Source organism: Triticum dicoccoides, chromosome 4A, assembly GCF_002162155.2.
Source record: "Triticum dicoccoides isolate Atlit2015 ecotype Zavitan chromosome 4A, WEW_v2.0, whole genome shotgun sequence".
Classification (NCBI taxonomy): domain Eukaryota; kingdom Viridiplantae; phylum Streptophyta; class Magnoliopsida; order Poales; family Poaceae; genus Triticum; species Triticum dicoccoides.
The window spans coordinates 320,698,013-320,712,154 of NC_041386.1; the positions used below are offsets into that span (position 1 = coordinate 320,698,013).

Here is a 14,142-nt window from a genome sequence, read left to right on the forward strand (position 1 = left end):
AGGGTAATGATCCTTTTTAGTAGCTTTATTTAGTTTGCGGAAATCAATTACCATTCTATAACCTGTAACAATTGTTTGTGGGATCAATTCATCTTTATCATTAGGAACAATAGTAATACCTCCCTTCTTAGGGACACAATGAACAGGGCTTACCCACTGACTATCAGCAACGGGATAAATTATACCTTCCTCCAGAAGCTTCAGTATTTCTTTTCTTACCACTTCTTTCATCTTAGGATTTAACCGTCGTTGGTGATCAACAACCGGTTTCGCGTCTTTCTCCAATTTTATTTTGTGCTGGCAGAGAGTGGGACTAATGCCCTTAAGATCATCAAGAGTATATCCAATAGCAGCATGGTGCTTCTTCAGAGTTTTCAATAATTTATTTTCTTCATGCTTTGAAAGGTTAGCACTAATAATAACAGGATATATCTCTTTCTCATCAAGATAAGCATATTTAAGAGTATCAGGTAAAGGTTTAAGCTCAAACACGGGATCACCCTTGGGTGGAGGAGGATCCCCTAGGATTTCAACAGGCAAGTTGTGTTTCAAAATAGGTCCCTATTTAAAGAATACTTCATCTATTTCCCTTCTTTCATTCATAAACATATCATTTTCATGGTCTAGCAAATATTGCTCTAAAGGATCATTAGGAGGCACGGCAATAGAAGCAAGACCAATAATTTCATCTTTACTAGGCAATTCTTTATCATGGGGTTGTCTACGAAACTTAGCAAAATTAAACTCATGAGACATATCCCCTAAACCAATAGAAACAATATCCTTATTGCAGTCTATCTTAGCATTAACAGTATTCAAGAAGGGTCTACCAAAAATAATGGGACAAAAGTCATCTTGTGGGGAACCGAGAACAAGAAAATCAGCATGATATTTAACTTTCCCACACAAGACTTCAACATATCTAATAATCCCAACAGGTGAAATAGTGTCTCTATTAGCAAGCTTAATTGTAATATCAATTTCTTCTAACTCAGCAGGTGCAATATCATGCATAATTTCTTTGTATACGGAGTGAGGTATTGCACTTGCACTAGCACCCATATCACATAAGGCATGATAGCAATGATCTCCTATTTTAACAGAAATAATAGGCATGCCTACAACAGGTCTATGTTTATTTTTAGTATCAGGTCTAGCAATTCTAGCAGCTTCATTACAGAAGTAAATAACATGTCCATCAATATTATCGGCCAAGAGATATTTAACCATAGCAACACTAGGTTCAACTTTAATTTGCTCAGAGGGAGTAGGTGTTCTAGTATTGCTCTTACGAACCTCAGTTGAAGCTTTAGCATGATCCTTTATTCTAACAGGGAAAGGTGGTTTCTCAATATAAGCAGTGGGAACAACATGATCATTATAAGTGACAGTCTTTTCTTCAACTTTAATAGGTGCAACTACTTTTACTTCAATTGGAGGATTATATTTAAACCACTTCTCCTTAGGGAGATCAACATGAGTAGCAAAGGATTCACAGAAAGAAGCTACTATCTCAGAGTCAAGTCTATATTTAGTGCTAAATTCACGGAAAGCATCGGTATCCATAAAAGATTTAACACAATCAAACTTGGGTGTCATACCTGACTCCTTACCTTCGTCGAGGTCCCAATCTTCAGAGTTGCCTTTAATTATTTCCAATAAATCCTATTTGAATTCAATAGTCTTCACCATAAAAGATCTAGTACAAGAACTGTCGAGCATGGAGCGATTACTGAGAGAAAGCCGAGCATAAAATTTTTGAATAATCATTTCTTTTGAGAGCTCATGATTGGGGCATGAATATAACATTGACTTAAGCCTCCCCCAAGCTTGAGCGATGCTTTCTCCTTCGCGAGGCCAAAAATTATATATATAATTACGATCACGATGAACAAGATGCATAGGATAAAACTTCTGATGAAATTCCAATTTCAATCAGTTATAGTTCCATGATCCCATATCATCACATAGCCTAAACCATGTCAATGCCTCTCCCTTCAAAGATAAAGGTAAGACCTTCTTCTTGATAACATCCTAGGGCATACCTGCAAGCTTAAATAATCCGCAAACTTCATCCACATAGATTAGGTGCAAATCGGGATGCAATTTTTCATCTCATGTAAAAGGAATAGCTAGCAGTTCTCTATCATACCCGAAGGAATTTCAAAGTAAACATTTTCAGTAGGTTCAGTAGGTTGAGGAACAACTCTTTGCTCTACTGGTCGGGGTGAAGATACCCCGAACAAGCCCCTCAAAGGATTATGTTCCATAGTAACAAGTGACAGTAAATTTCAGCACACTATATAAATTTTTCCTTACCAAATTCTACCTACCAAAGTCACTTCACTCCCCGGCAACGGCACCAGAAAAGAGTCTTGATGACCCACAAGTGTAGGGGTTCTATCGTAGTACTTTCGATAAGTAAGAGTGTCGAACCCAACGAGGAGCAGAAGGAAATGATAAGCAGTTTTCAGTAAGGTATTCTCTGCAAGCACTGAAATTATCGGTAACAGGTAGTTTTGTGATAAGGTAATTTGTAACAGGTAACAAATAGTAAAAGTAAATAAGGTTCAGCAAGATGTCCCAATCCTTTTTGTAGCAAAAGACAAGCCTGGAGAAACTCTTATATAAAGGAAAACGCTCTCGAGGACACATGGGAATTATCGTCAAGCTAGTTTTCACCACGTTCATATGATTCATGTTCGGTACTTTGATAATTTGATATGTGGGTGGACCAGTGCTTGGGTACTGTCCTTCCTTGGACAAGCATCCCACTTATGATTAACAACTATTGCAAGCATCTGCAACTACAACAGAAGTATTAAGGTAAACCTAACCATAGCATGAAACATATGGATCCAAATCAGACCCTTACGAAGCAACGCATAAACTAGGGTTTAAGCTTCTCTCACTCTAGCAACCCATCATCTACTTATTACTTCCCAATGCCTTCCTCTAGGCCCAAACAATGGTGAAGTGTCATGTAGTCGACGTTCACATGACACCACTAGAGGAGAGACAACATACATCTCATAAAATATCGAACGAATACCAAATTCACATGACTACTTATAGCAAGACTTCTCCCATGTCCTCAGGATCAAACTTAACTACTCACAAAGCATATTCATGTTCATAATCAGAGGGGTATTAATATGCATAATGGATCTGAACATATGATCTTCCACCAAGTAAACCAACTAGCATCAACTACAAGGAGTAATCAACACTACTAGCAACCCACAGGTACCAATCTGAGGCTTTGGGAAAAAGATTGGATACAAGAGATGAACTAGGGTTTGAGATGAGATGGTGCTGGTGAAGATGTTGATGGATATTGATCCCCTCCCGATGAGAGGATCGTTGGTGATGATGATGGTGATGATTTCTCCCTCCCGGAGGGAAGTTTCCCCGGCAGAACAGCTCTGACGGAGCCCTAGATTGGTTCCGCCAAGGTTCCGCCTCGTGGAGGCGGAGTTTCATCCCGTGAGCTTGCTTATGATTTTTTTTTCAATGAAAGAAACCAGGGGGCCCACGAGGGAGGGGGCGCGCCCCCCCACCCTCATGGACGGTGGGTGGCCCCCTCTGGTACTTCTTTCGCCCTATATTTTTTATAAATATTCTAAAACATGCTCCCGTGAAGTTTCAGGACTTTTGGAGTTGTGCAGAATAAGTCTCTAATATTTGCTCCTTTTCCAGCCCAGAATTCCAGCTGCCGGCATTCTCCCTCTTCATGTAAACCTTGTAAAATAAGAGAGAATAGGCATAAGTATTGTGACATAATGTGTAATAACAGCCCATAATGCAATAAATATCAATATAAAAGCATGATGCAAAATGGATGTATCACACGTTCGTAGTCGGATCGTCAAAGTCTACTTCCTCCAAAATGATAGCCACCATCTCATCGAAATACGGGACACCTTTGCCTCTATCAATGTGCTACTTTATTAATACATGGCTCACCTTCCACTCTTATACAGTGCCTAGGAGCATGTGTTGTAGCTGGCTCTTGCATGAGAGCCCACTTACATTCTCTCTCCTATCCTTCTCCTCCAACTAAGGATAGAAATGTAAATAATTGAGATCGAGAGAGAATCAACAATCAATGTAATTGAATTAGTATTCTTTATTGATGGGAATGAATCCTTATATACCCACGAGGGAGGGGGCGCGCCTCCCCACCCTCGTGGACGGTGGGTGGCCCCCTCTGGTACTTCTTTCGCCCTATATTTTTTATAAATATTCTGAAACATGCTCCCGTGAAGTTTCAAGACTTTTGGAGTTGTGCAGAATAAGTCTCTAATATTTGCTCCTTTTCCAGCCCAGAATTCCAGCTGCCGGCATTCTCCCTCTTCATGTAAACCTTGTAAAATAAGAGAGAATAGGCATAAGTATTGTGACATAATGTGTAATAACAGCCCATAATGCAATAAATATCAATATAAAAGCATGATGCAAAATGGATGTATCACACGTTCGTAGTCGGATCATCAAAGTCTACTTCCTCCAAAACGATAGCCACCATCTCATCGAAAGACGAGACACCTTTGCCTCTATCAATGTGCTACTTTATTAATACATGGCTCACCTTCCACTCTTATACAGTGCCTAGGAGCATGTGCTGCAGCTGGCTCTTGCATGAGAGCCCACTTACATTCTCTCTCCTATCCTTCTCCTCCAACTAAGGATAGAAATGTAAATAATTGAGATCGAGAGAGAATCAACAATCAATGTAATTGAATTAGTATTCTTTATTGATGGGAATGAATCCTTATATACATCATGGATGGATGCCTTCAAGGGATACATCGGTTCCCAGAGGCGACGTTCCAGGGAGTAACCGCTACGAGGGTTCCCACGTCATGGGATAAACATGTGGGAGAGCGGGGATTTATCCCCTAATAACACTGGGTTATTATTCTTAACACCCCCCCTAATCACCGCTTGACTACACAAGGATCCGTCATCTTTGTTTAAGTCTCCTCCAAAACCCATGTGGAAAAATGTGAGGAGTAGTGTAGGATATGTTGCTAAAACTCCCGCAAACCCAGTGGGAAAAATAAGGAGAAAATGATGCAACATATCAATAATTATCATCTCCTTTAACTCGATATGTGAGAAACATGGAGTTTGGAGAACAATAAACATGTCGTATATACTTTCCTAAAAACCCCGGTGGGGAAAATTGAAAGTATGACATATGATCTTATGTTGATATTACCTCATTAAAAACCTTTATGAGTAGCTACGAAGTAAACTCATGAAGGAAAAAAAGAGAGTATAATGTGATGCTTTAAACAGGGATAATTTTAGGAAGATACTCCCCCTAATTCTTGAAAATTTTGAAGCCATCACATACCAATTCCATGAACATATATCTGGAATGTAGAAGTTGGTAGAGACTTGGTGAACAAATTAGTCACATGATTTGACTTGCAACATATGCAATATAGTGATATTGCTTATTACGTAACCTGTTTGCATCCGGGCAACACAAGAAAAATTATTGTTGAGATAATGGTTGGTGGATGTAGCCATGCAGTCTGTTTCGAAGACTCTTCATGAGAGGGCTACCACACCTAGTAGGAACACTAAGCTTGTCTACCATCTGACATTGTGGAGATCTGATCGATGTATCCAATGATATTGGGTGTTCACATTTCTATGAAACTAAAAAAACAGGACGAGATGTTTGATGCCTTGGAGATATCGAAAGATATTCTTGAGTACCAACCAATTGTGTTTGGTGGATCCAATGGCATTATGGAACGTTGAGTCCCAATATCTCATTTCCATCATCTCTTGGTCTAAATAGATCTTTCTCTACGTCTAGAGAATGAACTACCATGAGAGTTATGGATGGATAAGATTTTTCCACAATGAATTTCTCCAATATATTATGGATACAGACAACATAGTATACCATAATGTATGAATGAAGGTGTTCAATTTGTAGTAACGAGCGATATTTTGGTTTACCCAAATCCTCCATTTTAAATTCCATCATTTAGATTATTACACGTGTCATCATTACAGACACACAAACATGGATAATCATTATTGTCGGAGTAATCCTTGTGTATAAGGAACTCACTAAGTCGGTTGTACCATATGTATTGACAACAATAAGTCGTATGGTGACTTACTGATTTTTACACAATGTATGTTGCATTTTGCATTTCGATTCAAAAGTGAGATTCCATCGGGAATCAATAATATATGTTTGAATCTAGTGGTCCACATGTATATGTAATCACTACATCTATCAACTACACAGACAGATGATTTTGTACTGCCAATGATATAAGTTATCGGAAAGATATTCCAGCTCTGGAGAATAGTTGGGTATCTGCGTGAACCCTTGTGCTACAATACTTGCTCTATGTTTCACCACTTCATTGTTCTCAATTCTGTTTCCAGAAGAAAACTGGTGTAGGTATTGCTTATGAATACCTTCCCATTACTGAGCAATATTATTTCTACCTAGATTATACCCTTTGCTTGAGTTCAGTCTGAGTGTTGTTCACACTTTGCCATGGCCATGGTCTTTGGATCTGAATCACTTGAAAAGTTTTTTTTTCGATCTGGTTGAGAAATGTATGTCGACAATTGTAGACTTATGGCTCTATGTTTCTCTAGAATCTATATATCAATATATAGTTGATGGAAATATCGTTACCCATGGTGATTGCTCGCGATTTCCCAATGCGATTGAGTCGGGTATTCCAATGTCCCGGTCATTGTGTGCACCATGACCTGGGTTGGTGGAGGTTTCCCGTCCACTGGGCGTATACTATCCATTAGGTGTCTGCCAATGTGAAGTTGACTTGCATTTACTGATTCACAGGCCTTGATATCCTTGCTTGCGAGAAGCTGAATCCTGATGTATTTCTCCCAGAGTGGAGTGGATTTTGCTGGTACCTCCACTCTTTTAGGCGTACTTTTGCAGGATTGTAGGATTGTGTGACACCTTTATAGTTAGTAAATGAATCTGGCAGGTTATTTGCAATGTGTTGCAAATCTTCTGAACGCATGGTTCAGATCTCATTGAGTACGTGGATTTGAGGCAGAAATGTGTTGAACATTCCACTAATTTCCTAGCATTCTTTATGGTACTTGAAATCTCCCCCTAATGCATGGAAATGTTCCTCATTGAATCAGCATACTAGCCTTGAATAACTCCCCAAGCGAGGGGCTTGAGGTATTGACGAAAATACAAGTATTCCTCACATAGATCCCAACTATATGTTGAGGGGCCAATGATGTACGTCGGGTGGTGATATCGGTATGCAACCGAATTACCGCAGATAGGAAATACTTGGTAGATATCCACATATCAAAGATAGAGGGGAATAATATTATGCAGTTCTATCATGAGCGTGTAAAACTGCATGACTCCAACGTAAAGTTGGTAAGTTGCAATTCCAAAGTAAAGATAATGCAATGAGATTAACTTTTTGAATAGGATTCTACCAAACCATTTTAGTCTAGACATTAGGACAAATTGCTAAACTTCAATCCAAAGGCCATAGAGAAGGCCCTCAAGGAGAATTCTGCAATGTTATACATTCGATTTCCTTGAAATCGATGTCAGGATAATGAGCCAATGGTTTCGTGTGAATAAAGCACACACTTAAGACCATCATGTAGATATGTCTTTTAGAACCATGGAATACCTGAATAGTCCACTCAATGGCTGGGAATAGCCACTTACCTCGACTTGATGCATTCAAAAAGTCTGAGTGGTTCAGCATAGACTTTAAGGTGTGCGAGCCTTAAAATTAGCTTCCATATGTCACTTGTAGTGCACATAAAATCCAAATGTTATTAGAATTTAGTATCATAATAATCATAAACTATTGGAATTGTTGATAGTTTCAGTTTCAACCCAATGTCTCGATGACCAAGGTGAGTATGCCAAGTTTGTCATGTACAAGACACTCTGGAAAACTATCTCGTACACAACATGTGCTATGGGTTGTGTCGTATGTGTAGTACAATTCAGATGATACACATAGAATGTGCTTGCTATATCCATTGCACATGGTAAAGAGAAGTTATTTCTCTTTGTTGTCATCATAAGTTTCGCTATGGAAACTAGTTTGACGGATACCTTCATAATTTAGTAGGGTACGAGTTAAACCTTGTAAGCAATAAAGCATCCCGACGTTACTCGAGTACCCACAGGGATAGTAAATATGACTCGAGTTGAGCCAACAAATAGCTCATCGCGTCTAGCGATTTAAATATCTCCTTTCTCTCAATGAGTGTCGAAACATTGGACTTCCCTGAGTATAAAGTTCATGGTGCATATGTCCACAAGGCACATATCATTTTTCATTGGAATGACTCTCGTACAAATCTCTATATAGGCATGAAGATTCTCAATATGAAAATCATTGTCAGATATATAAAATACATACAAATGTATTTGTATCAAAGTGTTGATATAGTATATTGTGATTGATTGAGGCAAAGGTGTCCCGTCTTTCGACGAGATGGTGATTATCGTATTGGAGTAGACTTTCACGATCCGACTATGAATGTGCGAGGACGTCGCGCCTTAGCAATCGCTAAACCAACTCTGAAAGGTTATTGACCACGTCGGAACACGATCAACCTGACCACGAAGGTCTATTTCCTGCAAGCAAACGAAGAACAAGCAAGAAACTAAGATTGCAATCTAGATATTGTGAATATAAGATGAAAACTTTATTGATCAAGGTGGGGTTCTGTGACGCCTTTGTCTGGTCGTTGAACACAAACGAAGTACGTGAAGTTGCAGCTATGGCAAACTTTTAATCTAAACAAAACTCAAAGTCTAAACGATACCCTAAGGGTTGTATATATATGGAGGAAAGAGGGGGGAATTTCGTGGCCCCTGGAGGAGGGGTCCGAAACCAACCCTAACTCTTGTTTCCCCACACATACGGACTCTAAAAACAGCTTATAATCAAGTATTTCGAAATTACATGTGCCTGGCCTAAAAATAAGGTGACGCAGCATCTAGAATAGCCTCTGGTGGAAATTTATGAAGTGACATCTTGTATATTTCGTCCAAGGCTTCATGCACTTATTATGGTGGCTTCAAAGTCCTGGAATCATCACTTGTAACTCTGTTCTTATTCCCCTTGCGCATGCCATCATCTCCATGCTTGAACTTGCTCCAAGGTTCATCTTTCTTGTCCAAGCTAGGCCCTTCATTTGTAAGCAAAAGAAATGTATCCAATTTAGGCAGCATCATATTCTCATGAAAATTAGAATCGTTACTAAGAAATGAAAGTACCTGGTAATTCAATTGGCGTGCACGAACTCTAGTATTTGGTCCAGTATGTATAGCAGCAGGGGTTGTGGGTGTAACAATGGTATTGATGTCCTCATCAGTGATATACAATACATGGTGACAACAATAATCATGTTCTTATTAGAACATCATAAATGGACATAAATAAATAGATCACTAAATAGAGTAAGGGACTAAATGTATATAGTCTTTAAACATGTCGGTTGATGCATATTCAACCATCATGCTCTCCATGCTTATAGGGTCTCATGACAGCTTGATGGTGTCAGGTTGAGGGTTTGAAGTGAGTTTCAAACCATTATCCTTGAGGTCCTTTGCGTCTCGGTGGCGTGGCTTGAATTACACGCGCTATCCATGGATGCAAGACTGATCTTGATGTCCATGACCTGCTTAAGTAAGTTTTGGGCATTGAGGGTAAGATCCTCAAATTGTTAGCCATCAATTACTTATAGGGGCTAGCCAAAGATAATTAATTTACAAGAAGTAAATTAAAAGTCATCATGGTTTTGTAATAAGAATGCAAAAATTTGACTCAAGTGTATAATTTGAAAATGCTCAACATCAATTGTGGGAACATAACACATTGAAGATCATACAGATCTCACAGTAATAGAGATAGTCTGCACATGGGCAGTAGATCCAACTCATTACATTGTGTTTTCCTAATATAATGAGGGAGGTATTATTGTAAAAAAAATACGAGTTTGTTGTGTGGGAGAAATCAATCTCGACCGCTGTGATATGTTCATGAAGAATGGCAATGTGGTAAACACACAGAACATAACATCTCCGGTGAAAAACTAGTAATTTATTTATATTACAAATTGCGTAATATAAATACATCTTAATGTTGCAAAATTAATAGATTTCAAGAAGGTGGCTCGAAATCATTAGTGTGAATCTCAAATTGCTAAGGATGACACGTTGAATTTTGCATATGTATTTGCAAGAAATTGAAAATCTCAATTGCAAATAGATGTATTATTCTCGACATGTATTTAACATAGAAATAGATACATCATAGAAATATTTCGGAATACTGTGTACTCAACAGAAAAACAGTACTATAAAGGTACTGAATATACTTTGCAAAAGATTTAAAATCTTAATTGCATTACACGTAATTAATCTCGACACGTGGCAAACGTGAAAATATATTACATCAATTTAGGATCTGGAATACATCGGTACTCAACAAAAACAATATTAAAATAGTTTTTTTTTACTGAATGTAAAAGATTCTGAAACAGAATTAAAACACTGCTAGAGCAAATAAGCAAATTGGCAAGTGTTGTTGGTTGCCAAAATTTCCAGCGCATGTATGTAGGCCACGTAATGCATATTAGGCAGCCCATCTGGTCAATTGGTCAGATAAGGAAGCGACCACAGATGAAAAATCCCATGCAGCTTTCTATCCCCAATCCACGAAGACCAAGACATGCGGAGACCAACGGAGAGAGGTACTGCCGCCGTGTCCATCCTCGTCGGAAGAGCCTCCAGGAAGGAGGTGAGACCCCGTTGGAGGCGCTGTTCGCGACCTCGAGAGCTACTGGGCATGTGCCGGCGCGATCGGAGTGGATGCTTGATGGTGGACTCGCCAGCGGGACGCCGAGGGCCAAGAGGCGACGACAATGCCCCGCGCGCGGCGAAAACGGTGGGTGGCCGCCTGACCGGCGTCGGCGATAGTAGACGTGGCGCGACGGTGTCGACGTCAACAACCGCATGGTTGGAGGAGCCGCCCGTGACTGAACAGAAGACGAAGAAGGACGCGTCGGTCGGCGCCGAGACGAAGGACCTCAACGACCGCAGGGGTCGAAGATGGCAGGCGCGGCGGCGCGATGGCGTGCTCGGGACGAGCGCCACCGCATCCATCGAAGAACCGAGGCCGATGGTATTTTTCTGCTCCTTTACGCACTCGGGTGAGTGCAACTTTCGGCCGACAGCCGAGCGGAGAGCAGCTGGAGGTCGCTCCAGGTGCATGGCCTGGGCCTCCACGGCCTTTGGCCGGCCCATCCACAGCCGCACCGCATAAGAGGAGTGGAGCGGTTACGGATAAGGTCGAAGACCCGAACCACCCCGACCCCCATCTCCGATCGAGCGCCGCCGATGGTTATAGCAGCGGCCGCATCCCCTCGCGTCTCCGGCGAAAATCGGATGCCGCCACCCGCATGTCTAGGCGGCCACGCCTCCGCGAGAGCCCGGCCAGGGGCCATGGCCATAGGCACCAGTGCACCACCATCCTGGGAGCAGCGTCGAGGCTGCGCCGCTGGCCGGTATCGCTGCCCTCGCGGTGAGCACCTCCGTCCCGCGCCAAGGCCGAAGACCATGACTGCGCCGTGGGCGCCGCCTCAGTTGCGGGTTGGGCGCCGCTGCCACGACCTCCAGCCAGAGGTTGTACGCGACGGAGACTAGGCGGGGAGGGATGTGTTATGCCACAACCAAGAAGATGTTGATGTTCTTCTGGTTGTTGCTTGCCTGAAGACAAATGCCAAAGGTACAAGTTCCTGATGATAGCTTTTGTTGTTTGCAAAAATAAAATCGGAAAGTAGCACCTTGTTCATGTAGTAATTAGATCAAGACTTTGCTTTCTGGTGGTTGCTTGATCTCCTCTGACTCCGTCTTGTCTCTTTCTCGAGAAAAATCAATCCAGCGCAAGGATTTTCGTGGAGCCCTGAAGTGAAGATCGCCGTAGATCAGAACCGTTGGAGTCGGGGCAGGGGGGCGGCCGCCCCGGGCCCCCGACGGGCCCCCAAGTCTGCCAGTTAATATGACTGGGCCTGTGCTAATACAGTTTGTAAAATGTTATAACTGGGCCTACTTTACCTGCACTGGTTACGTTTTGGAGAGATCCATCGACCAGGGATCAAGAGCGGATTTTGCGGCGTAACGTGGGGGAGTGATTTCGTGGGTTTACATCACGCACGATGACAATCGCCTGCAGGCTGTTCGCCTTTTTTTAGGCCAATCGCCTTAAAACCTCATCGCCAGCAGGCTGCGGCGGCCGGATGGCAGGGGATTGCAGACGCGAGACAACCACACCTCACCGTGGCACCGCCGCCGCAGCAGCTCCAGCCTACGCCTCATCACCGCCGCTGATGTGAGAGGTGTCCTATATCTTAACGATTTTGTCCTAACTTATGCCCAGCTTTTTTGCTCCCTATAACTACGACTCATCAAGGCTTGAAGGGTCGGTACAGGGTTGAGTTTACTGGGTTGCTTGCCGGACCGCCGAATCCAGGTATGTACATACCATGTAGAACTCTCGACACAATGAAAGTTATGTATAGCTTATAGTTCTCTGCATCTTAGCCGAGTAAAATTGTTTGATGAAAGGTAGTGTTTACGTGTACTTGCAATATGAAATTACGTTCACTTTCCTAAAAAAAATACATTCACTTCTTTTTCTTGAAAACCATCAAAGAAATGTCAAAACACAGCAAAATATATAACTACGTGGTTAATTTTGTCAGATTAATTAGGAATAGTTGAAGCACCCGCAAATAAGAAGGGCATGACAATGCTAATAAGCAACAAATCTTCATGGAGTAATTGAAGAATCGTGACCGAACAATTATTCTTTTATAGTAATCCATAATCATTCCTATTGCATGTTGTAGTATGTTGTATGGTAAAAAACTTAATGTTTCACAAAGTTTATACTGAAAGTAGCTTTTGAAAGTTAAAGGGCCCCGGGTCCTAGTTTCGCCTTGGGCCCCTAAAATCTCAGGACCGGCCCTGTTGCTACCTCTACTGTATGGAGCACGACCGTTGTCGGGGAGTGCGTCGCCGGAAACGCCTTGCGGCAAGCGTGCTGATAACGTGTAAAGAATTGAGATCGAGAGAGAATCAACAATTGATGTAACTGAATCAGTATTGTTTATTGATGGGAATGAATCCTTATATACATCATGGATGGACGCCTTCAAGGGATATGTCGGTGCCCAGAGGGGAGTAACCGCTACGACGGTTCCCACGTCGTGGGATAAAGCGGGAGAGCGGGGATTTATCCCCTAAATCCCCTAATAACACTGGGTTATTATTAAGAAATATTATCTTACTTCTTACAGCTTGCTGACTATACCTTTATTTGTACTTGCTCTGATGTTCACTATCGTCCCTGGTGAGCTCCTCCAGCCGACGGCAGATTGAGATCCAGCCTTGTTGTGGACAAGTAACTGATGAAGAGTACAGTGACTGACCCCCTTCTTCACACCGTCCAATGAAGGATCAAACAATACATGATCTATGGCCAACTCCACCGCGTGATGAGAACATCAATACCATTGTTACACCCACAACCCCTACTGTTACATACACTGGACCAATTACTAGAGCTCGCGCACGCCAATTAAATTACCAGGTACTTTCGTTTCTTGGTAATGATTCTAATGTTCATGAGATTATGATGTTGCCTAAATTGGATACATTTGTTTTGCTTACAAATGAAGGGCCTAGCTTGGAGAAGGATGAACATTGGAGCAAGAACACGCATGGAGTTGATGGCATGCGCAAGGGGATCAAGAACGGAGTTATAAGTGATGATTTCAGGACTTTGAAGCCGCCATAAGGAGTGCATGAAGCCTTGGACGAAATATACAAGATGCCATTTCATAATATTCATCCATAGGCTATTCTAGGTGCTGCGTCACCTTATTAATGGGCCAGGCCCATGTAATTTCGAAATACTTAAGTATAGGCTATTTTTAGAGTCCGTATGTGTGGGAAAACAAGAGTTAGGGTTGGTTTCGGACCCCACCCTCAAGGGCCACGAAATTCCCCCCTCTTCCTCCATATATACAGCCCTTAGGGCGTCGTTCAGACTTTGGATTTTGTTT

General features: G+C 41.7%; 1 long non-coding RNA gene across 1 annotated transcript; it reads left to right on the forward strand.

Moving 5' to 3' along the window:
• The first annotated feature begins 11,840 nt into the window (after nt 1-11,840).
• On the forward strand, nt 11,841-13,773 carry LOC119285846. The gene is made up of 3 exons (XR_005139907.1): nt 11,841-12,545; nt 13,442-13,667; nt 13,756-13,773. It is a non-coding gene; the product is annotated as an uncharacterized LOC119285846 (long non-coding RNA).
• Nucleotides 13,774-14,142: the final 369 nt, after the last annotated feature.